This window comes from Belonocnema kinseyi, chromosome 6 (assembly GCF_010883055.1).
Source record: "Belonocnema kinseyi isolate 2016_QV_RU_SX_M_011 chromosome 6, B_treatae_v1, whole genome shotgun sequence".
Classification (NCBI taxonomy): Eukaryota; Metazoa; Arthropoda; class Insecta; order Hymenoptera; family Cynipidae; genus Belonocnema; species Belonocnema kinseyi.
Window position 1 is genome coordinate 137875037 of NC_046662.1, and position 23221 is coordinate 137898257.

Genomic DNA, 23221 nt, shown 5'->3' on the forward strand with positions numbered 1-23221 from the left:
CGTTAAGCATTTTCTGTTATTGAAGATTCTTAACTTGATCGATATTGTGTAGATTTTCTGCCTTCATGGTTTGGAGGGTTGATCCACTGTCGGTAAGGTACAGTCTCTGATGATATAGCAGATAAACTAAAAAAATTTAAAATAATTACTTCATTATCTTCATTTTCTAACAAATCACGTCGCATGTTTAAAGGAAGAGTTTTTTTTTTAATTTTTAGGTCCTGGATTTGCCTCTATCGTGTTGCATGTTCCCAAATCGAGGCCCGACCGTTTCCCGAGTTCTCGTGACTATTTATACAATCTTCATTTTCTATCTTATTTTCTAAACAACGAGTACGTTTCATTTCATAATTATCTTAGGGCATTTCAATCTTCCCATGAGCTTTACTTATATTTCTACCATCCTGTTGAGGTTCCCTTCGCCCATTCCTAGAACTTACATTACGTGAATCATTATTTCCTCCCCTATATATACCATTTTCTACTGTACCACACAAGGGTTGTGAGTTTCTATTTCTATAAGAGTCATTATAGGAATTATTTCCATTTGAACGATAAGGACCATTAGACCATTGACCATTTTTGTTTTGATCATTTTGAGGTCGATCAGCGAACGCATTATAATTTTTGTTTCGATTATCTATAGTTCTGTGTTGATAATTTTCATATTGATACTCTTGACCCAGGTTATTATGAGAACCCCGGTTTTCTCGATTTTCAAAATCCCGATTTCTGTTGTATCGTTCCCGATTATTCTATCTTAGATTCTTTAGATTTTTTTAGATTTTGATCTTCGCAAGTTTTCATATTTCTGGTAATGAATGCGGCCCCGACTTCCTCGTCAAAATGTCTAGCTAAGCTTTTTATCATGTCACTTTCAGAGGGTTGTGAAATTAGGTCTCTCGCGTTGTTTATTATTATAAACGCAAATTCCGATCTTAAAAGTGTTCCGGGTATATCGTAACCATATTGTAAATCCTTCCCAATTTTAAAACGAATATCATCGTTCCAAATTTTTGAATGAATTTTTGTTTAAAAGATATCAGATCATCGCTAAGTTTTTCGCGGACTACATTCTACCATTCTCTCCATCCCTTCTAGACATGATTGAATTACAAATGGAAAATCATTTTTTCTAACGTCGGTTACTCTTACGTATTGCTCGAATTCATTTAAAAACATCATAGCATGTTCATGATTAGCACCGGAAATTTTTGGAACTGGATAGTTTTTTATCTAAGGAATTTTTACATTTGAAAAACCTATATTTCGGTCTACTCGTTTTTCTAATATACATTGTTGTCCTCAATGTCTTGAAATCGCTTTCTATTTTGCATATTTGCAACAAGCAGATCGGCTTGATTTTCATGAATGTCTTTGCTTGTTATTGTTAACGAATTTACTTTTTGTTCGACGCTAATAATAATTTCCTCTAAGTAATTACCCTGAGCCTCAAACCTTTTATTTGAACCGCTGACTTCTCTATTTATTTTCTCGGTTAATTTTTTAGCAAAAAAATCAATCCCTTCGTGAAGTACGGTGATTTCTTGGCTAGTTTTTTCCTGACTTCCTTTGACGGAGTCGTATAATCTATTTTGGTTTGAAAATGTATCATTAACCCTCGCTTATAGATTATTCATACCATTTATAATAATTTTTAATTTGTCTTCCTCGGAATACGGTTCATTACCTCTTACATCATTTTTCGCATTTATTTGTTCAGTATCATTTACATTTAAAGTATTTTCAACTATTGCGAAATCAGTTATTTCGCTGTCCTTATTGACATTTGATCCACCAAGATTTTTTTCTCCTCATGATTTGAATTCGAATCACCATTTGATTGAGATTTTGCAGATTCATTAATTGTTGCTTCTTCATTATTTCCCAAAACCGATTTGGAGATTTTAAATTCTCTATTCGTTTCCCTTACAGTGTTATTTTCATTGGGTTTCTTATCTGCCGTTTGAAAAAACATACATTTTTAATTAAATTTTTTCCAAAAAAATCAAATTAAAAATTTATATTTGTTATTTATTTTTTGAATCTGCAGATCAATTTGTTAATAATTCACTTTATCTACTTCCAAAGTTGGATTTTCAAACCATTTATTCAGTTTAATCATGTGTTGAGATTTTATTTCATTTTAATTTCGCGATATTATTTGAGTTTCTTCTTCAAACTATTTTTGGCAATTGATAAAGTAAATTGGTTTCCAACATTTATATTTACAGAAATTATTAGCCTTACTAATCTGTTTTCCTTGACCGAGGTTAATGGGTTTGTATTTACTCGGTAATGACATCAATAAAATTCAATTCAATTCTGATTATGTATTTACGACCTCTCTGTTGTCAAATACAAACAGGTTGTAATACATCCAGAGTGACAAGTTACGCAATGTTTTGCTTTTGCTGACTAATTGCTTTCTAAATTTGACTCACAAATATCTCTCGATTTCTATTTACGAATATTCGCAATTTTGCTCTCTTTGAATAACTTCTGTGTCCCGCCAGGCAGGTAGCAGTTGTAACATTATTATCCTTTTGTCTCTTTATGTGCTGATTAATATAGAATTGCAAATAAAAATAATCATAATTGATCATAAACTTTGATACCAAAATTCCGAGATCTAACTCACTTCTACCTATTAATTTGATTTAGATTTTAATATGTTTGTCTCGACCTTTCCAGCTCATAAAATTAATCATCAGTTTTGGATTAATCGATTTTAATCTGCCCTGCTTAGGAAATTGGTATCGAGTACAAGCGTCGGTTCCAATCCTGCTAGGACGACAAACCTGAAACGAAGTAATTTATTATTAACAAGAATCCCAAAAGAAACTATCAACAAATTCTGGTTCCAACGTTCACTCTTTTCTACTTTGTATCCCCTAATCTTAAAATAGTATTGCATCAAAACGTATTTTACCCTTTTTTTACGGAATTTGTTAGTTATATTTTAGGAGAGATGAGCCCACAGAAGAGAGAATCAAAATTGCAGTCAAAATAAGCTAGTTTTTTCCCCCTTTTTTTAAAAAAAGGACAGAGATTCCCCTTCGTTTTTAAAATTATATTTTATAAAATAATCTTCATTCTACGCAAATTAGGTGCAATATTTACGTAGAAATCTGTCTATTTTTCCTACACTTTTAATTCCCTCATGGTGAAATTAAGCTTGAGTTTACATGTGCTCATTTGTTTCACCTTCCAAAATTTTCAAAAGATCTACCTGTTATTCCATTTTCTCCTTTTGCCTCACAAAAGTCATGAAACTATCTTGGGAATTGTACTAATTCCTAAGTACATGGTTCTGTGAGCCAAAACTCATTTACGTCCATTGCATTCCGACTCTTAATTTAACTTAAAATTTTTTATCCTCGCTGTATTAGTTCTTGTAAATAACGGTTGTAAATAACAAGTTGTAAATAACAAGGTCAAAATGCACGGGCGTTCTTTTCCACCTTACCCGAACCAAGTCGTCGTTTTTGCAAAGATAGAGGTTTGCACAGTGGTATCCTTGTGTTCCCATAAGAATGGGTTGCGCAAGGATGAACGGGTAACCCTCCAGTGTAGCATCGGCCTATCAGAGCGGAGACGAATTGGCAAGTAAGGGAAATGAAAAAAAAGTTTAATTTGATTATTTATGTTTTTAAATTGAAATAAAATTTAATCACCTTTATGTCCTTCTCTGCCCTCCTTACCCATATTCGTATTGATCACCTATCATGGTGGACTTCGAAATGATTCCTCGTTCGAGAGAGTCTAAAACCAAACGTCTATTTCTCGCTAATTCTTGGTGTCGACTGTCGATCCCGTCGTTTCTCGATTATCAGTCTGGTCCCAGCATCGTGACTTCGATCATCCCTTCTGTCTGGATTGGCTGCGCACGCACCGGCACCTGTTTCGTATAGCGGTACGTGAGACCTATATAACTCTTTCGCCCAGGAATTCGCAAGTCCTTTGCAGAAGCGTAATAATTTTTTGCTTTGCCCGCTCTTGCATCATTTTCACCAATACGAATTAATTTTATATACTGAACCATTTCAAGATCCACATAGGTGTCTCTGGTTTTAATCCCCAGCTTTTTCTTCTGACTCTCCCGCAGAGCTCTCCCAGATATTTGGCTCGTCCTTTGATTTCCAATTGTTGTCCAGCCAGTTTCAATGTACTCGTGGTTCCCCGCTGACACCTTCTGGTGGATACAACTGCATCCGTCTTACTCGGATTGACTGATAGTCTAGTCTTTTCACACCATGAATCTCATATTCTTAGTGCTTGCTGCATTACTCCGAAGAACGCATCCAGGTGCTGGTCGCGTACGATAACCAGTATATCGTCCGCATAGCCTGTAACGTGGTGGCCCTGACTCGCGAGCAAATAAAGCAGTTCATCCGCTACCGAGGGTGATAAAACACCTCCCTGCGGACATCCCGCGTAAACGGTTCCACATAAGGTGGTATCGCCCTTAATTGTACTTGGGTTCCTATTGGCCAACATGTGGCAGGTCCATTCCACGACTGAAATAGGCACATCGTGTGCGATCATAGCCGCCGTAATTACTACTCCAAAAATGCCCTTAAAGGCTCCTTCTATGTCCATAAAGGTTCCAATCGCGACGCCTTTCTGCTTCAGTTGTCCTTAGATCAGGTTTTGACAAGACCTTACCGCGGATATATCTGTCCATGAGTCTTTCCACTGTTTTTAGTAGGAAAAATGTGAGGCTAATGGGACAGCAATCCTTGGGTGAAGTATACCCGATATACGCGATGTAAGTTTCTGGAGTGCGCGACACCTCGTGTGAGCGTTGAAGAATATTTTGCGAGAAAAGTGTTGAATTTAAAAATAAGTGGTTTTTAATGTTCTTGTTAAGATAAAAATTATACGTGTGCAAAAAAATTCGACCCGAATTCGAACCGACATTGTATGCGCTTCGATTTTCGAAAAACCGAATTCGATCCGTGTCACTTTTGGTTGGAATTTTTCGATTCGATCGGCCTGTCGCTTGAATTTCCGAAACCGAACTTCCATGCGTCCTATGGTCGGTTCAAATTTTTCGATTCGATCGGATCCTCGCTCGAATTTTGAAAACCGAAATTCGACGCCCACTGTCATCGGTTCGAATTTGTCAATTCGATCGGCCCGTCGCTCGAATTTCCAAAACCGAACTTCGACGCGTGCTGTCGTCGATTCGAATTTTTCAATTCGATAGGCCCGTCGCTTTAAGGTCGAAAACCGAACTTCGACACGTGCTATCGTCGGTTCGAATTTTTCGATTCGAGCAGACACTCAGTTTTCTCGATTCGAATGACTCGCCGATTGAATGTCGAAAATCCAATATACGACTGACAAAGGGCATTTTAAGTTTCTAATTCATAATCACGATTACAAAATCTAAACCGATGCATATAGAATGCAGATTGAAGATCCAAAGAGACTTGAAGACAATACTTTGCCAATGTGCTTATTACTATTACGCGACCTATATACAGTTCAACAATAAAAAACGCCGCATTAATTTTTAATTCATAATTAAAAATTTTTTATGGTATAAAAAGGAACTAGTAATAATAATTTCTTATGTGTTATTCATGTTAAAATTTGTAGAATGTTTTTTACAGGTTTTTTTTCAATAAGTTGTATATCATTCAATTAAAGTTTTTATTAATTGTATTTTATAATATTTTTGTGCGATATTATAAAAAGAAAAGTAGAACCGATTTTAATGTTAATTAAATGTATTACTAATTCTTTTAATTTTAATACATTTGATATCGAATTTCAAAATATTTTATTTTCATGATTCAAAAAAAAAAAAAAATCGAACTCAAACCAAAATTATATTTTTTAAGTTTAATTTTCATTTTCAATGCAAAAACCTGTGCATTAGAAAATTACCATGATTTTCGGATTTATAGAAAAATATGTTGAACTTGCCAAAGTAAAAAGTCATAGCAAATTTTTAATTTTAATAACAACACGTACACGGAAAGAAATTTTAGGAGATTAATTCAGGGCACTATTCCTTGATTTTATTACGAATTGATGCGAGAATGAAGATCTGAAAACCCTTGCTTTTAAAGCATAGGTCTCAAAGTTTCAGGCATTAGGCCACGCCCCTTTGTTCTCATGTCTCGAATTCTATACTTTGAATCATAGATTCCGAGACTTTAAATCATGTAAAAAATGTAGCTATAAAATCAACCCGCTTTCGTGAATTAATCGTGTGCATCTCTTTCCTAAGAAAATTTGTTGGGTATTTATAAAGATGACAAAACTGCGGCAAGTCTCCCCAGCGGCATCTCTCTCCCAAAAAATTTTGCAAGTATTTCCAAATTTGGAAAAACTGCAGCCAGTCTCTCAAGTGGCATCTCTCCCACCAAGAAAATTTGCTTAGTCATTCCAAAAATGGCAAAACTGCGGCAAGTCTCCCCAACGGAATCTCTGCCCCAAGAAAATATTTTAAATACGTCCAATGATGGCAAAATTTAAGCAAGTCGCTTTAGTGGCATCTTTTTCGTAAGACAGATTTTCGATCTTTGAAAGTACTTGAATGAATTTTCTTGGAAAAGAGATGTCGCTTGGGAGACTTTCCGCAGTTTTACTATCCCTAGAACTGATTGAAAAATTTTCTTGGGACAAGATATGCCGCTGGAGAGACTTGCCGTAGTTTTCCCATCTTTGTAATTACTTAGAAAATTTTCTTGAGGAAGAGATGCCGCTGGGAAGACTAACCGCAGTTTACCCATCTTTGGAAGTACTTAAAACAGTGTTTGTGGAGAGATGCCGCTGGAGAGACTTGCCGCTGTTTTGCCACGTTTGGAAATACTTAAGCAATTTTCTTGGGTGATAGATGCCACTGGGGAGGCTTGCCGCAGTTTTAGTATCCTTAGAACTGATTCGAAAATGTTCTTGGGGGAGAGATGCCGCTGGAGAGACTTGTCGCAATTTTGTCATCTTTAGATGTTTCATTGGGGGGTTTCGTGAAACAATGTAATGTTTCAAATATATCGGCGGGAAAATTTAAACTGATAAGTTAAAATCCTAACCTTACCTTAGAGGCCGCACCGATCTGCGCATGCACAAAATAATTTACTTCTCATCCCTATGCTTCATGAAACATATGAAACTTTGACATAAAACGTTTTCACGTAAAAAGATTCCAGCCCTATGAATCTGAAAACAAAATGGCGACCCCTTACTGTCCTAAGTTGATTACTTCCTAATATATCCAGCGCGGCGTTAGTTGTCCCAGCACTCCCTGATTTTTTGCATTGTAAAGCGTGGAATTAGATCACTTATTAAAAGTTTCTCAGTAAATAAAATGTTATTTTCATGAAAACCCCTATTGAAATTAAATCTATATTTTATTTATTCAAATGCACTTATACAGAAAAAATTACTTTTTACGAAGATATTAGAAAAATAAAGAAAAAAATTAGCATATTTGCATGCATTTAGTCAATTGTTATGCCCTTAACATTCAACGAAGTTAAGTTAGCTAGTGATTGAAGTAAAAATACCTTATTGTACATGTAGACGGTCATGACTTTTTCTATACGTCCCGGCATTTAGTTTAAATGTCGACGACAATGACGATGATATATGTGACTTGAACCGAGGTCGGATAGGAAGAGTGTGAACCCAAAGGAATACTTTACATTTATATTTGTATTTTTGAGAGATTAAATAACACATCGTTGTCAACAATCAATGACAGGAAGCCCCTGGCACCACGGGATATACCAGTGAACTTTGGAAGGCCATAACTATACGATAATCTCAGCAAACGAAAATTAGGTGGGTATTCACGAGACCGCCGTCCTCAGGGCCAGCGTGAAATCCAAACGTGGGGTCACGCAGTGATCATTCTCTCTCCGACCCTGAAGTAGATTTAAACGCAGAGAATTTTATTTACACTCGCGACACCACTAACACCACTAACCCTATAGATACTGACCCCCCAAAGAATCCGAATGCCCATCCTCACAACCGAACAGCTAGACCGCATTCTTCTGGCCGGGCAGGCAGCAAAATACCAACGGAAGAGAATAGGGCATCTTTTAACCAAAAAAACTGGTCGCACAGAAAACAACCAATCTCCTTCCTTCCATGTAGCCCAGATCCTAAAAAATAAATACCAAAATCACCATGGAGGCCCATTCGCTGTTGAGGTAGACTGTATTGATAACTCTCCTCTTAACTCACTGTAAGTAGGGAAAATTCTCCATAAAAATTTTGAAGACGAAATCCTAGGCTTGCAAAAAGAAGAGCCCCTCCAGAACCACAGTCCTCTCCAAATCTGCGGCCGGAGCCAACTCCATTGTAGAAAATCTAAAGAAGATTTCTCCCAAATTGAGAGCATTTGTCCCAAATTTCAGGTGGATGCGTTTGTGTATAGTAAGAAACATCCTGTTGTACCTCTCCACGGAGGAACTGAGAGAACATGGTGACAGTCTTATTCCAATTACCGTGGCTAAGAGATTTGACCGTAAAGATCAACAAGGCAGAATTCTCCCTACTTCCACCGTCCTCCTAACCTTTAACGGACAAGATCTACCACAAAATGTAAAAATTTTCTTCAATCGTAGCACAGTAATCCCATATTTTTCACAACCTAAAATATGCTTTGGATGCTACAGACACGGTCACGTCAATTTATTATGCAAGAATCCTCGATGTCTGTATTGTGGACCACACGAAGGAAATCAACCACGGCCAAAACTAAACAGCCCTCCTTTATGTCTGAGCTGTCAAAGTCTGCACTGGGCCAGTGACAAGAAATGTCCCAAATATATGGAATAACTTGCGATACGAAAAACCGCTGCTTACCGAGATACAAGCATCAATTTCGCTACTTTCCTTTACAAAAAAGAAAAAGCTGACCATATATACGCTTTGTCTCCCCAAACTGAAAGCAATCAAAATCAGACTTCTCCACACTTCAATTTCTCAAATTTCCCTACTTTAGGCGATGTCAATCTTGACACAATAACGATGACCCCAAAGCCCAAGATTTATAAAACAGGATATAACCTCGCAGTGAATAACTCACTTTCATCCTGCGGTCCACACAACACGCCTCCACCACCTGTCCCCATCCCTTCTAAAAAACTAATCTTAATAATCAAGCTGCTCATTCTTTTGCTCAGTTCTACACCAGAGATCCAAGTCCGTTTGGAAATTAAGTATGCCTGCAAGACCGAAACCTTTTCTTATATTAATTACACATGGTCAATCTAAAAAAAGTAAGAATTGTACATTGGAATTGTAGAGGTATCAATAACAAAAAAGGTAACCTCGAAAGAGTTCTCCATAACTACGGCGTAATCATGCTGAATGAAACTTGGTACAAACTAAAAATAACTTTTTTCTTAAAAAATGCATCATAATCAGAAATGATCGCTTCGATAACTCCGGAGGAGGTCTACTAATCGCAATTAGAAATGATATTCCCTTCTCCTCCATTATACCCTATGAAATTCCCAACTTTTTGGAATAGGTAGCAATCTACATTCCAACCAATTGGGATGAATTGTTAATAGTAAACATTTATAGGAACCCAAGAACCCCTAACAACGCTATAAACTGGAATGATCTTTTCGAGTTCTGTACTGACCGCTTCTCTTCCATCTTCATAGGAGAGGACTTTAACTGTCACCATATGTCATGGGGCAGAGGATACTCTTGCCCCAATGGAAACAAACTCCTCAAGGCCACTCAAAATTCAATATTTAGCATATTGAATGATGGTTCTGCCACTCGTTTTAATCGTCCTGATCAAGCTGAATCAGCTATTGATTTAACTATAGTATCTAATAATCTAATCCCTGTATGTTCATGGAAAGTTGAACAAGACAAGATGGGCAGTGACCACTTCCATGTCACCACCATCCTACAAATTAATCGCCTTAAATACGAATTCTCCTCCCTTAAATATAATTTAAGGAAAGCGTGTTGGAGTACCTTCCAAAGCATCTTTGAAGCCTAAAAATTTGATAACCTCACAATTGAGAGTTCCCTTCTTGCACCCCTTAAAGCACATTACAATCTATTCGAATAAATTGACGAGGCTCTCCACAAGGTAGGTCCAAAATTGAAAGTAAACCTAAAAGAGACTTCCCAAATTCTCCGCCATGGTGGAATGAAGAATGCTCAAAAATTGAACGCCTTAGAAAAGCCAAACTAGGGAGATATCGTCACACCACTAGTTATAAAAATTACCTAGACCTTCAAAAATTCAAAGCTTTCCCTAAACGTACCTTCAAAAAAACTAAAATTGCAAGCTTTATTCAAAGATTTCCAACGCCTGGAACATTTTATCGACATTTGTCGATAAATTTTGGCGAATCCAATTGCCCTCCCGCCGACTTATCTCACCCTCTCCCTCGCCCAAATAACCCTCCTTCACCAGTTGAAACTCAAAGGTCCGAATTTCCATCCTTGCCTTTTAATCTCCAGGAATTAAATTGCGCAATCTCAAATGCCAAAGGCAAATACTCACCAGGCCTTGACAGAATCAATTTTTAAGTTATCCAAAATCTACCCAAAAATATCCGACACCGACTTTTGACCATTTATAATTTATTCCTTGATGAAAGTTCGTTCCCTGAACCCTGGTCTTACTACCTCATTTTCCACATACCCAAATCAAATTCAGACAAATTCCGCCCAATTTCCCTTGCCTCGTGCTTCCTTAAACTGCTAGAAAGACTAATTATCACACGAATCAACTGGTAGCTGGAAACCCAAATGATTATCCACAACTCACAATTTGGCTTCAGGAAAAATCGATCCTGCATTGATAAATTAGCTACCCTATCTACAGAAATCCACCTCTCCTTTGTTAAAAAATCCTTTACAGCTGCCCTTTTCCTTGACGTAGAAGACGCTTACGATAGAGTGGCCCCAGAAATCCTAATCAATGATTTACACACACTAGGGCTGCCTTGGAAGATCTGCAAATTTTTTCAGAATGTCACCTCGGAAAGAAATGTATATTTTAAGGTTAACAGCTCCAGTGCTGGACCCTACAAATCTAAAAGAGGCCTTCCGCAAGGATGCGTCTCTAGTCCAACTCTGTACAATATCTATACCTTAAATATCCACAAACACATCCATCCCCGGTGTAAAATTCTTAGAATGAATGTATCTATATTTTCCAAGAAAGTATATTCTCTCTTCAAAATTTCCTCAAAACAAGAGGCCTTAATATATCTGTAGAGAAGACCAAATTCCTAATATTTAATGTCAATAAATCACTTGTTCCAATGTACTCCCACATCACTTTAAATAACCAAAGAATTACCCTCTCCTATGATGTCACCTTCCTAGGTATACTTTTTGAGTCAGAATTGACATGGAACGCTCGCTTCCTGCGCTTAATCGAAAAAACTAACAAAGTTATTAATGTTATTAAATTTCTTAGGAGTACCTTGTGGGGCGCTAACACCAAAACCTTACGAATTCTTTACCACTTACTCATCAGAAGCTCCCTCGAATATGGTTGTCAAGTCTTGTCCATATATAAAACTAAGCCATTCGAACACATCTGTAAACTTCAAAATCGCTTCCTCAGGCTTATCATTGGCTACAGCAACTCCACGCAAATCCCAGTCATGTTCTCTGAACTTAAAGAACCTCCTCTATTCTGCAGAATTCAATTCTTAACTCGAAAATTCACTCTTAAACTCCTCTCTTGTGAGGACCGCCCAATTTTAAACCCCCTTTATCGACTGGAAAAAATAACTGCTCGCAAAAATACATTGAATATAAGAGAAGCTTTCTACCTATTAAATTCTTTCATTAGTGTTCAAAAATATGAATAAAAAATTATGTTTTCTTGTACCCGTATCAACTATTTCCTACATTACACCCTTGAATTTAAATCTTCAAACTGATTCTCGCAGTCTTCTACTTGCTTGCAAAAATTTCAGGCACTTAAATACTAGTAACCGCAGGAGAATGGGCCTTTATTACTTTGATAACTTCTTCTCGAAATCCTCTAAACCCTGGTTCTTTAAATACAAGCTAAATAGAAGAAGCGATATTGTTAATATCTCTCGACTTCGAAGCAACCACTATGCTCTTGCTGGCAGCCTGACCAGAAAAGGCTTTATCGACTCAGAAGAATGTCCTTGTGGGAACGTTAATGAAGATATCAACCGCGTCCTATGGGCATGTCCCAGATTGCAAGATCACAGAAACAGTCTAGAAAAGTCCCTTATATAAATGAGAAAGTTCCCTCCGATCTGTGCGGAGAGCTTCCTGTCTGATCTCAGTAGCCTAGCTTGCTATCAAATAATCAAATTTATTAAAAATACGGGTTTATCGGTATAATTACTATTTTCACCTTCTTAATTTAAATTTATACTTATTACCTTTGCTTACTTTCACACATACTTCATGCTTGGAACCCTCATGATTTACGGCACGTGAACACCACAGATAAAATAAACACCTTGAATCGCAATCATATGCTTTTAAATCTTTCCGCCTTACGCAAGCTACACACCTATCGCTCCATCTATAGTCTACTTAGAGAATTATATCCAACTAAAAACAGAAACAGAGTGAACTATGTAGTAGCAATGGCCGGATAGGTCTCGCTCTAGCCTGCAGGAGAACCTGGGCGGAACAAGAGGATCTCCCGATAGACCTAGTGCTAAAGGAAATAACCCCCTAAAGAAAGAAAGACGGCCATGACTAACCTAATATTTGGAGGTTGCATTAGGAAGTTATAACTTGATTCTAAGTGACTAGTACGCACTGTTAAATGAGAGAAAGTTGAAAAGTAGGTAAATATTACTGCAATTCATTTCCTTATTAACAATTATTTATTCTAATACCGCCATTTGGAATGACCATTTTGGAATGAACATTCTCTCAAATGCTCATTGGGAGACCAATGAAATTTGAGTTGCAACAAATTTAACACCAGCGTTTTTCTGCGCATCTAGGGGAATATATCATTTTGAGAATGAATTTTGGCTCATGTTGAGAGTTACAGAGTGCTGAACCGCGCTGTCAGCCAGCTAAACACCTGTCCAAGCAATTATTCGCTTTGCGATATTAGAGTGAATAATTATTAATAAGCAAACTAATTGGAATAATATTTACCTAATTTTTAACTTTCTTTCATTTAACAGTGCGTAATAGTCACTATGAATAAAATTATAACTTCCTTATGCAACTTGAAAATCTTAGGTAAGTCATGGCCGTGGACATTTAAATTGAAACGCCGGAATGTAGAAAAAGTCATGCCGTCTACATATAGAATTCGATATTTTCACTTCAACCACCAGCTAACTTTACTTCGTTGAATGCAGAAAATCTAGAGGAAATTTCTTCAAACGGGCCCAGACATCAATTTCGATGCAGACGGTCACGGTTCAGTTTCAGCATCCTGGCTTTAGGGGTTTGAATGTCATGTTGGTTTTGACTATCATAAGTTTCGAAAATAAGACTACGCAAATTATAATTTTTATTTCAAGACACTGAAACTCACTGGTAAATGGGAGGAAATTAAAAGTTAGGTTAATATTATTGTAACTTACCTGCTTATCAACATCTATTTGACCCAAATAACGCATGACAAAATCATCTTGACAGGTGACTGATCTGTGTGGCTTAAATTTCTTGCAACTCATTCGAATATCGATTTTGGTTTACTTTGAAGGATCGGTGATTTTCTGTGCTTTCGATCCTTTGATATAACTTCAAAATGTTACCTTCGTAATGACTCTATAGAAGTTTATACGAAAAATAAAGGTAATCTCTCCTTTAAGTGATATTATAGCTCGCATATCTTATGCAGGCCAGTACTGCCTGACAGTATTGACGCAGTCGTGAAAGCCAGTACCGAACATAGTTATTATCCCAAGGATCTATCAGCACTGCGCCAGTACTGGCGGTAGTCAATTTCCTATTCTGTAATATATTTACATCGAGCTAGACGCCTGTTGTAGCTCTCCCACATTTTTGCATAGGACTTTCAGAATTAAAGGTCAAATTTGTTTATTTGTAGTTTAATTTTTCATGGCATTACATCCGATAATGAAATGATTGCCAAAAAATTCGTAGCTCTTTTTTGTGTGAATAACTTTTTTCTTTATGTTTCTTTTATAGCTTTTGTCGTTTCTAAAAAAATGAAATTTTTATTTCCAATGTTGTTTTTTACAAATAAAATAAAAATAATACGTCTCGTCAAAAACTTATTATTAAAAAATTTGTAAATATTTGTCGGCGCACTAATTCTTGTTTTTCCATCATATTTTGTATCTTGTATAGTTTGACAAATAGCTGTACATATAATGTGAAAATATCAAAATTAATTTTTTCAAAAATTTTGAAAATTCTTGAACATTTTGAATTTTGATCAAAAATAGCTGACTGAAACAAGCTTGCCGTTTCTTTTTACGTTTCAAAAACGTTGATCAAACATTAGTCTAATATGATTATATATTTGAAATTTGTCGCGCCTACAAACCACCACTACTACTACTACAACTACCTTTCAAATGTATATATTGAAAATTGTAGAAATTTAAAATCTTTAAAATTAAAGATGATGAAAGTAATTTTGATGGCTTGTATTAAAGATTTCTTACTTTCTTACATTTAGAATTAAAAGGTTTTGACTTTTGATCTTCTAAATCAGCCAAATTTAAGAATTTTCATACGGATTTAACATTGAAAAACCTTCAATATATTCAAAATTTCGTGACAAATAACTATAAAAATGATAAATAATCTAAATTAAACAAGTCGCCGACAAATATTAAATTGCATTCAGGCTGATTTAGATATTTTAATCTTTATTCTAAATTATAATAATTATTTATTATATTTGATAGTACTTTAAAAAGCATATATGCATTTTAATCTGTTAATTATACCACCAAAATAAGGAAAATGTTATAAGCTCGCATAGTACAAGAATACAAAATTGCAAATAAGTACACTCAGAGAAATTTTCTTTTGTGTCGAAAGAATGCTCTCTGACACAAATAGAAGTTCCTCTTATATTTAAGGTTGAGAGGATTTTCATTCGTGACAAAAAGGATCTTTTTGCAGAAAATATAATCCTTTTGCGACAAGATTCACGAAATCTTGCAGCCAAACAACTCCGTTTGTTTAAAAACGATTATCACGTGGTTCGAAAAAAAACAGTTAAAAGAACGATGCATCGAATTTCGGTTTTCAACATTCGAGCGAGGGTCGAGTCGAATCGAAAAATTCGAACCGACGATAGCACGCGTCGAAGTTCGGTTTCGGAGATTCGAGCGCCGGGCCGATTGAATTGAGAAATTCGAACCGACGACAGCGGTCATCGAAGTTCGTTTTTGGAAATACGAGCGATGGGCCGTTCGAAGCGAATAAACCGATCCGTAAATGAACGCACGTCGAATCGAAAATACTATATTTGATCTGACAAAATGCACACGTCTAATAAAAATGCAAGTATATGTTAGCATGCGATACAAATTTTTTTTCCACAAAATTAAAGGAATTTATTTTATATGAAGATGTCACCTGAGACAATTGTGACAATTGGTTCACGTGCATTCCACTAATAGAAAGAATGAAGAAACCGGAATTTTAATTGTCCATAACGGGAAAAATAAAAAAAAAATAAAAGGAAAATATCGCTGGAAACGCCAGTAGCTTCAACATGGGCACCAGAAAATAAATTTTGTTTCTCTAATCTGTTGTGCTTACACAACGCCAGAAGGATAAACCGTTGGCCCAGGAGTTTCTTCTTTGATATGTTAGGTCACATAGCGGTAAGTTCACGCATTCTTTTGAAAAGCAATATAGTTCTGTCTCGTCAAGGAGAGTCACTAACAGTGAAATTTTGTTTGAAAGGGTTGAATTTGTCTTTAGTGACGCCCTTGTTACAAGAGCGCTATACGGCCTCAAGCATTTACCTAAGTCTAAAGTTTGCTATCGTAGCAGTTCTATAAAGAGAAATAAATGCAACAGGGCCAAAGCAAGGCCGTCACAAGCACTGCAAAAGGATAGAAGATAACAAGACGAAGCAAGTTTGTCCTTTTTGCGAGCGTCCGATGTGCAACGAGCACCTGGCCTACGCTTGTGTCGACTTAGTGGACGAGGCTTAATTCACTAATAAATATCACAAAACAGGATTATACTATGTGATAAAACTAAATAATTTGTATTTCCTTATTATATATCATATTCTACCATGAAAAATCCTATATTTTTATTTTAACCTTTAAAAAGTTCCTGTTTTGCATGGTTATTCACTTCTTTTTTCCCCTTCAAAATTGTACTTTTTGTTTCACGAGATAAATATACTTTTTGGAATGCACACTATCGGGCTTCGGTCTATTATAAAAAGTAGCTCTTTAAGAGCACCCTGCTAAATTTTTACCAACAAATATTTATTATTTAAAAAGTTACATATTTTTTAGTGAAAAAGTGCCTTTTCGTGACTTCTTTGTTTTTTAAAAAAATTTTAAAACTGTTTTAAAATAACAAATTTAATAAAAATCTTATACGGGCTTCTTTTCTAATTTTCAAAGAATCTATATCATTTTTTTTATTTGAAAATATTCAAAACACTGTGTTTTGTATCAATTTAAAGTCGCTGGGGTGTGGGACACCCCCATTGACCATTGTGAATTTTTATAAGGTGTGACCGTTAATGGTTAAATATAAAAAACTTATCCGGTAAATGTTGTTCCGATAGTTCCTAAAAAACCAAAATAATTTAATAAAATTTGTATGGATCGTTTGTGGTAACCGATTGAAATGATTGAATTATGTTTCAGTAAAAAGGAATCTACTAAACGTAAATAATTTGAATAGTCGTATTAAAGAATGCTAATTTATCTCTATTTTAATCGCTTTCAATAGCCATTATACAGCACATGTATTCCTATGTATTTTAATCCACTGAATCCAAATCTGAGGTCAAAATAGCACCTTTCACAATTGGTTTTTGAAATAACCTCAAAAAACCGTATTTTGGTATACATGATGGAAAAACATGTTTTTTTTTTACGGGATTCAAGCTGCTGATTCCAAAAATATTAGCAACTTGTAATCCAGCATTGCATTTTTATGGATTTTGAGCTTCTGAACCCAATTTTTAAGCCAAATCTGCATACTAACGAACAAATCTGTTACATTATTCCAAGAACATACTGTTTTACGACAATCTGCTCTTAGAGAAGTATTTCTCATCATATTTATGGTAAGTAAGCTTACTACGTTCTTCTGTACAATGAGTTCTGAGCCTCTTGTGTTATGATTCAATCATAAATCTTCGGACTGGAGTGTCCATCCATTAGCATCCATTGAATTACTATATATGAATTCAGCAGCTTGAAATCTGTAATAAAACCATGTTTCACCATCATATACACAAAAATACGTTTTTGGAGGTTATGTCGAAAACTAATCTTGAAAGGTGCTATTTTGACCTCAGATTCGAATCGCTAAAATATCGATCCGACGGTTCTGATTTTAAAGGAAGAAGAACAATAATTCCAATCATTTTTTCTGATTTGATGATGAAATATTGTGACCCAAGTAAATGATGAAATACATGACACTGAATAAGAAATGTCAAAAATCGATAGACTGTAATTCGTGACAATGAACATTTTTTAATTTTCCTATTCAAATAATTGAAAATCTCCTCATTATTTTCTTCTTGGCTATGGTTACAGTATTTTAATAAAAAATAGTATGATCAAAGGGTCTTTCATATATTTTTTAGTTCGTTCGATCATAGATGAACATATGAAAAATCTAATTAAATTTTTCATAAATTTTAAATTATAAAATAAATGATTATGAAAGTTAATATAATTTTGATTTCGCATGTTTCATTTTTTTTTTTTTAATTTGGAAAACATAATTTTGATGAACTGTATACAATTGTTAAGTGTTAAAGGAGTTTCGAAGCTTTTATGAGTTTTCTGTTAATATTATGTATAACATATTTATTCCAGATCCTTGTGTCGACCGTGACTGTGTACTTATTAGTAAGTACCTTAGCATCCGGAGAGATAATTGTGATGATACTAATCCAATGGGCGGCGCCCAGATTAGATAGTCTGGATATTGCATTTAACTGCATGCAGATAAAGTCAAAATAATAAAAAAAACTTAATTATGTTTAAAAAAAGAATAATGGAAAAAGAAGATAAACTGCTTTTAATTATAAGAAACGTGTGAGTATAGGACAATGTTTCATCCGTATAATACTTTCTTGCAAAATCCATATTTTTTTCATGAATTTATAACATTGCAGATAATTTTTCTAAATTTCTAAAGCTTTGTATGCATCAAGAAAAATATTATATTAAATCATAAAAATAGTAATTTTTTGTTTTAGAGTAATTTTAAAGTTTTAAATTAAAATGTGTGCACATAACTAAAATTTGAAAGATTTATTGGTAAGTGATTTGAAATCCAAACCTGTCTTTTTATCTTAGTATATGGGCTTTATTTTCATTAGGCAAAACCTTTTTTAAAAGCAAAAATTATGAATGTGACGTTATAATTCTCGAACTCTGATGAACTTCTAGTTTACGACAAAAATATTAAGAAGTAAATTTATTGTATTTAATACAATTTTAATCCAATAAAAAGTATAAAAATGTAAGTATCAAGCAAAAAAGTCGTTTAGAAAATGTATACTCTCTACGATGTCTGTGATTGGCCAGAGCGCCCCACCGTGGGGACTGGTCGAACTTGATTGGCCAATCAAGTCTTTTTTAAAAAATCCGGGAGAACGGAAAGCCAAATCGGATTGGTATTGTATCCATTGTCCCCATTGATGTTATTAGGATGTTTAAAGATTTCGATTGCTTCTCTATGTTTTCTTGGAAATTTGTTGTGCTTTTTTGCAATGACTGTTTTATAAAATAAAATGTTATGTCCTGTTTAGATATGATATTCAGCTAGTGCTGATTGCGTGAAATGTTTTAGCCTCACTTTACTCTCATGTTCCTTAATACGCTGGCTCACCGCTCACCCGGTTTCTCCAATATAGACTTTGCCACAAGAACAAGGGATTTTATATACTCCTGGATCACTGGGGGGTGCCTTTTTATCTTTAGGATTATTCAGTAGTTGTCCTATTTTCGCATGTGGTTCAAATATGGTTTGGATGTTGTGTTTGTTGAGAATTCTTCCTATTTGTTCTGTGACACCTTGGATGAAGGGTAGGGTGGTGGTCATTTTTCTCTCTTTCTCTTGTAAGTTGTGTTGACTTGCTTTTTTGAGTGTGTTTTCTTATTGCTTTATCAATTTGTTTGTTTGTGTAATCGCTCTGTATTAGGATTTGTTTATCGTTTTGTAATTCCTTTTGTAAGTTATCTTTATCTGTTATGGAGACAGCTCTCAATACAAGGGAGTTGATGACCGATTGTTTTTGAGATGGGTGATGGTGGGAGGAGGCATGTAGGTATCTGTTTGTATGCGTGGGTTTTCTGTAAACTTCATGCCCTAATGTGTTATCAGATTTTTTGTAAACTAATACGTCTAAGAAAGGCAATTTTCCGTTTTGTTCTATTTTCATGGTGCACTGGATATTAGTATGTAATTGATTGATAAAATCGAAAAACTTATTTAGTTCATCTCGTCCGTGTCGCCAGATGACAAATGTGTCATCAACGTAACGGAACCATAATTCTGGGTTAAGTTTGGCATGGTTGCAGATTTTAGTTTCTAGATGTTCCATAAAGACATTGGCTATTACAGGTGAGATTGAGGATCCCATTGCTGCCCCTGAGGTTTATTCGTAGAATTGTTTATTCGACATCATAGTGAGCTTCGACATAGTATCTCTTTCTACGAAAGTACCAATCTCGGATACAATTAGTATTATTAAATCATTCACAAACTTCCATTCCGAGCTCGTACCTTTGATAGAACACTGTCTCAATAACACTTACTTCTTGTTCAATAACCAATTCTACGAACAAACCTCAAGGGCAGCAATGGGATCCCCAATCTCACCTATAATAGCCAATGTCTTTATGGAATATCTAGAAACTAAAATCTGCAACCAAGCCAAACTTAAACCAGAATTATGGTTCCGTTACGTTGATGACACATTTGTCATCTGGCGACATGGACGAGATGAACTAAATAAGTTTTTCGATTTTATCAATCAATTACATCCTAATATCCTGTGCACCATGAAAATAGAACAAAACGGAAAATTGCCTTTCTTGGACGTATTAGTTTACAAAAAATCTGATAACCCATTAGGGCATGAAGTTTACAGCAAACCGACGCATACAAACAGATACCTACATGCCTCCTCCCACCATTACCCATCTCAAAAACAATCGGTCATCAACTCCCTTGTATTGAGAGCTGTCTCCATAACAGATAAAGCTAACTTACAAAAGGAATTACAAAACGTTAAACAAATCCTAATACAGAGCGATTACACAAACAAACAAATTGATAAAGCAATAAGAAAACACACTCAAAAAAGCAAGTCAACACAACTTACAAGAGAAAGAGAGAGAAAAATGACCACCACCCTACCCTACATCCAAGGTTTCACAGAACAAATAGGAAGAATTCTCTACAAACACAACATCCAAACCATATTTGAACCACCTGCGAAAATAGGACAACTACTTAATAACCCTAAAGATAAAAAGGCAACCCCCAATGATCCAGGAGTATATAAAATCCCTTATTCTTGTGGCAAAGTCTATATTGGAGAAACCGGGTGAGCGGTGAGCCAACGTATTGAGGAACATGAGAGTGAAGTCAGACTAAAACATTTCACGCAATCAGCACTAGCTGAACATCATATCGAAACAGGACATAACACTTTATTTGATAAAACAACAGTCATTGCAAAAACGCACAACAAATTTCCAAAAAAACATAGAGAAGCAATAGAAATCTTCAAGCACCCTAATAACATCAGTAGGGACAATGGATATTATACTAATCCGATTTGGCTTTCCGTTCTCCCGGGTTTTTTAAAAAAGACTTGATTATGCAATCAAGTTCAATCAGTCCCCACGGTGGGGCGCTTTGGCCAATCACAGGCATCGTAGAGAGCATACATAAGAACAACATGACCTGATACCTCAGTTTCAGGTCAGCCCTGAAGATGTGAACTGCAATGTTCACGAAACGTCGGTAAACAATTCGTAGTTTTTTACACGAGTGAAAACCGAAATATCTCTTTTTATCCAAATGAATCATCGTGAAAGCATAAAATCTATTATATAAATTATTTGTTGCAAAATGTAGCAATTTGGTGGTTTAATGTATCTCGAAGAATAAAAGATTGTTATTTGTAGCGTTAATTAATTAAATCTAATATAAAATATGAATTAAAGAAATTATATATCGAGTGGAAATAGCGTCGCAAATAATGTTTAAAGTTATAATTAGTTTTATGCGTGTTATTTTTCATTTCTATGAATTATACAAGAAATTAAGTATTATAATAATTTATGCATTTTATATTTTTCGAAATACTTAAAACGTTCTAAGAATTTAGATAAATTGAGTGAAAGTTTTCGAAAACAGTGAATAAATGAACGATTGAGTGGAAGATAATGCCTGAATTGAGTAATTCTCTACAAAAAGTGAAACTTTGCTCAAAATGTCCCAAAAAGTTAAATTTTATTTATGAATATTAAACTACATGTTTCTATAAATTCTTTGTATAAGAATTATGTGTCACAGTTGCTCGTATTATTGCATAAGTTTCTTTTTTTGTTCGTTTCTAAGCAGTATTATGTTCTTTTGCTTCATCTTAATGCAATTAAGTGCAAAAGGCCGACTATTCCATCTGGGCAGTTCCCGATGGATTAGTATCCTCATTATTTCCCTTCTGAAAGCATAAGAGCGGGAAAGTGTGGGTGATGCATAGGGCGATTTAGTATTATCCTTCTCATCTATACTGTGTTTTAATATGCGAAATTGTATAACATTTTTCGCAATAATCGCAACTATCATTGTTAAATACAATATACTTAACTATTTTAAATATAAATGTGTAGATTGAATAATATAAAATATATGTATAAAAAATGTGTTTTTGCCTCATTGTCTGTACCCGAAGTTCGTTGCAGTTTGCAAAATAATAGCGCACTTTTTGGTCAGTGATCCCAAATTTTGCATGCTGAGAGTCGCAGCCCATTCCAGGCAACACAGGATGGTCAATGACATCATGTAAAAATTTAACTGGCTGTATTTTCCGCGTCTATCAGACGTACCTCTGTAAGTACTTTGTCATCATCTTCGTAATGCTCTTTGAGCAATTACATGCATAAATAATAATGTACTTCAAAGATTGTGTAGGTATACATCATCTACATCCACACAGAAAAAAGATTTTGGCAAGGTAATAATCGGTTTATTATAACATGGCTTTCAACACTCTTCATCTTAAACGTTCCGATATAAAAATTAACTTCGAATATACTTTATATATCATTAATATTTTTTAACAATATTAATAAAATATTCATTTTGTCTACTTGGGCGATAAGCCAGTGACTTTCATCACTTGAAATGAATCCTCAAATAACCGAGTCTTTAATTTACTGACAAAACAGTTTTCATTAAATTGTATTATAATTAATATTCAAAAGTTATGATAATAGAAGTGGTGCTGTTTTCAGTTTTTTTCTTTTTTTCTTTTCAAATCATTACATTTCAAACCTTTAAATCCGAGGGGCCCTGCACGTCTTAAATTCGTAATTATCTTCACTTTTAAGTATTTTTTTTTTTCAATCAAAACTTATTTTTCCGACTTATTTGGTAAAAGTTGTATTTGCACAATAGTATTAAGTTTTCCAAAATTTAGCTTCAGCAGATAATATGTTCTGTTTATGTATTTGAAAATTAAAATTTATAAATTAATAAAAAAGACTTCAAATTTGAAAATAAAATTTATGTTAAACTTTTAAATGTCTTGAAATGTAAGAAAACAATTTTTTCATTTTGCAACTACAATGTCGTCTCTAAGAATAAAAAAATTGCATTCGTAAAACTTTTAAAGGGTGAAGCGAACGAAGAAGCCATTATTTTGCCATTGTAATGATATTTACAGGAAAAACAAAAAACATTCAACCTCCCTGTAGGAAAAAAGGAAAGAATCGGAAAGGCCAATGCGGAAAGATTCAGAAAGGTTTCGGAAAGGGTTCGAAAAGAGAATCGGAAAGGGCAAAGTGTCCCTCTAGTTTGCCTCTTTTTC

At 34.9% G+C, this 23221-nt stretch overlaps 1 protein-coding gene across 8 annotated transcripts in view; it reads left to right on the forward strand.

Moving 5' to 3' along the window:
- LOC117174336 (prolyl 3-hydroxylase OGFOD1) overlaps window positions 1–23221 on the forward strand; it is a 154411-nt gene that overhangs the window by 60083 nt on the left and 71107 nt on the right. The window contains exons 3-4 of one of the 8 annotated variants that reach the window (XR_004467294.1): window positions 15528–15785; window positions 15868–16185. The exons of 6 other annotated variants lie outside the window; for them this stretch is intronic. The gene's annotated coding sequence lies outside the window, so the exon portion shown is untranslated. Of the gene's footprint in view, window positions 1–15527; window positions 15786–15867; window positions 16186–17984; window positions 18208–23221 lie in introns of those variants that run through there. One more of the 8 variants, XR_004467295.1, reaches the window with a different exon arrangement.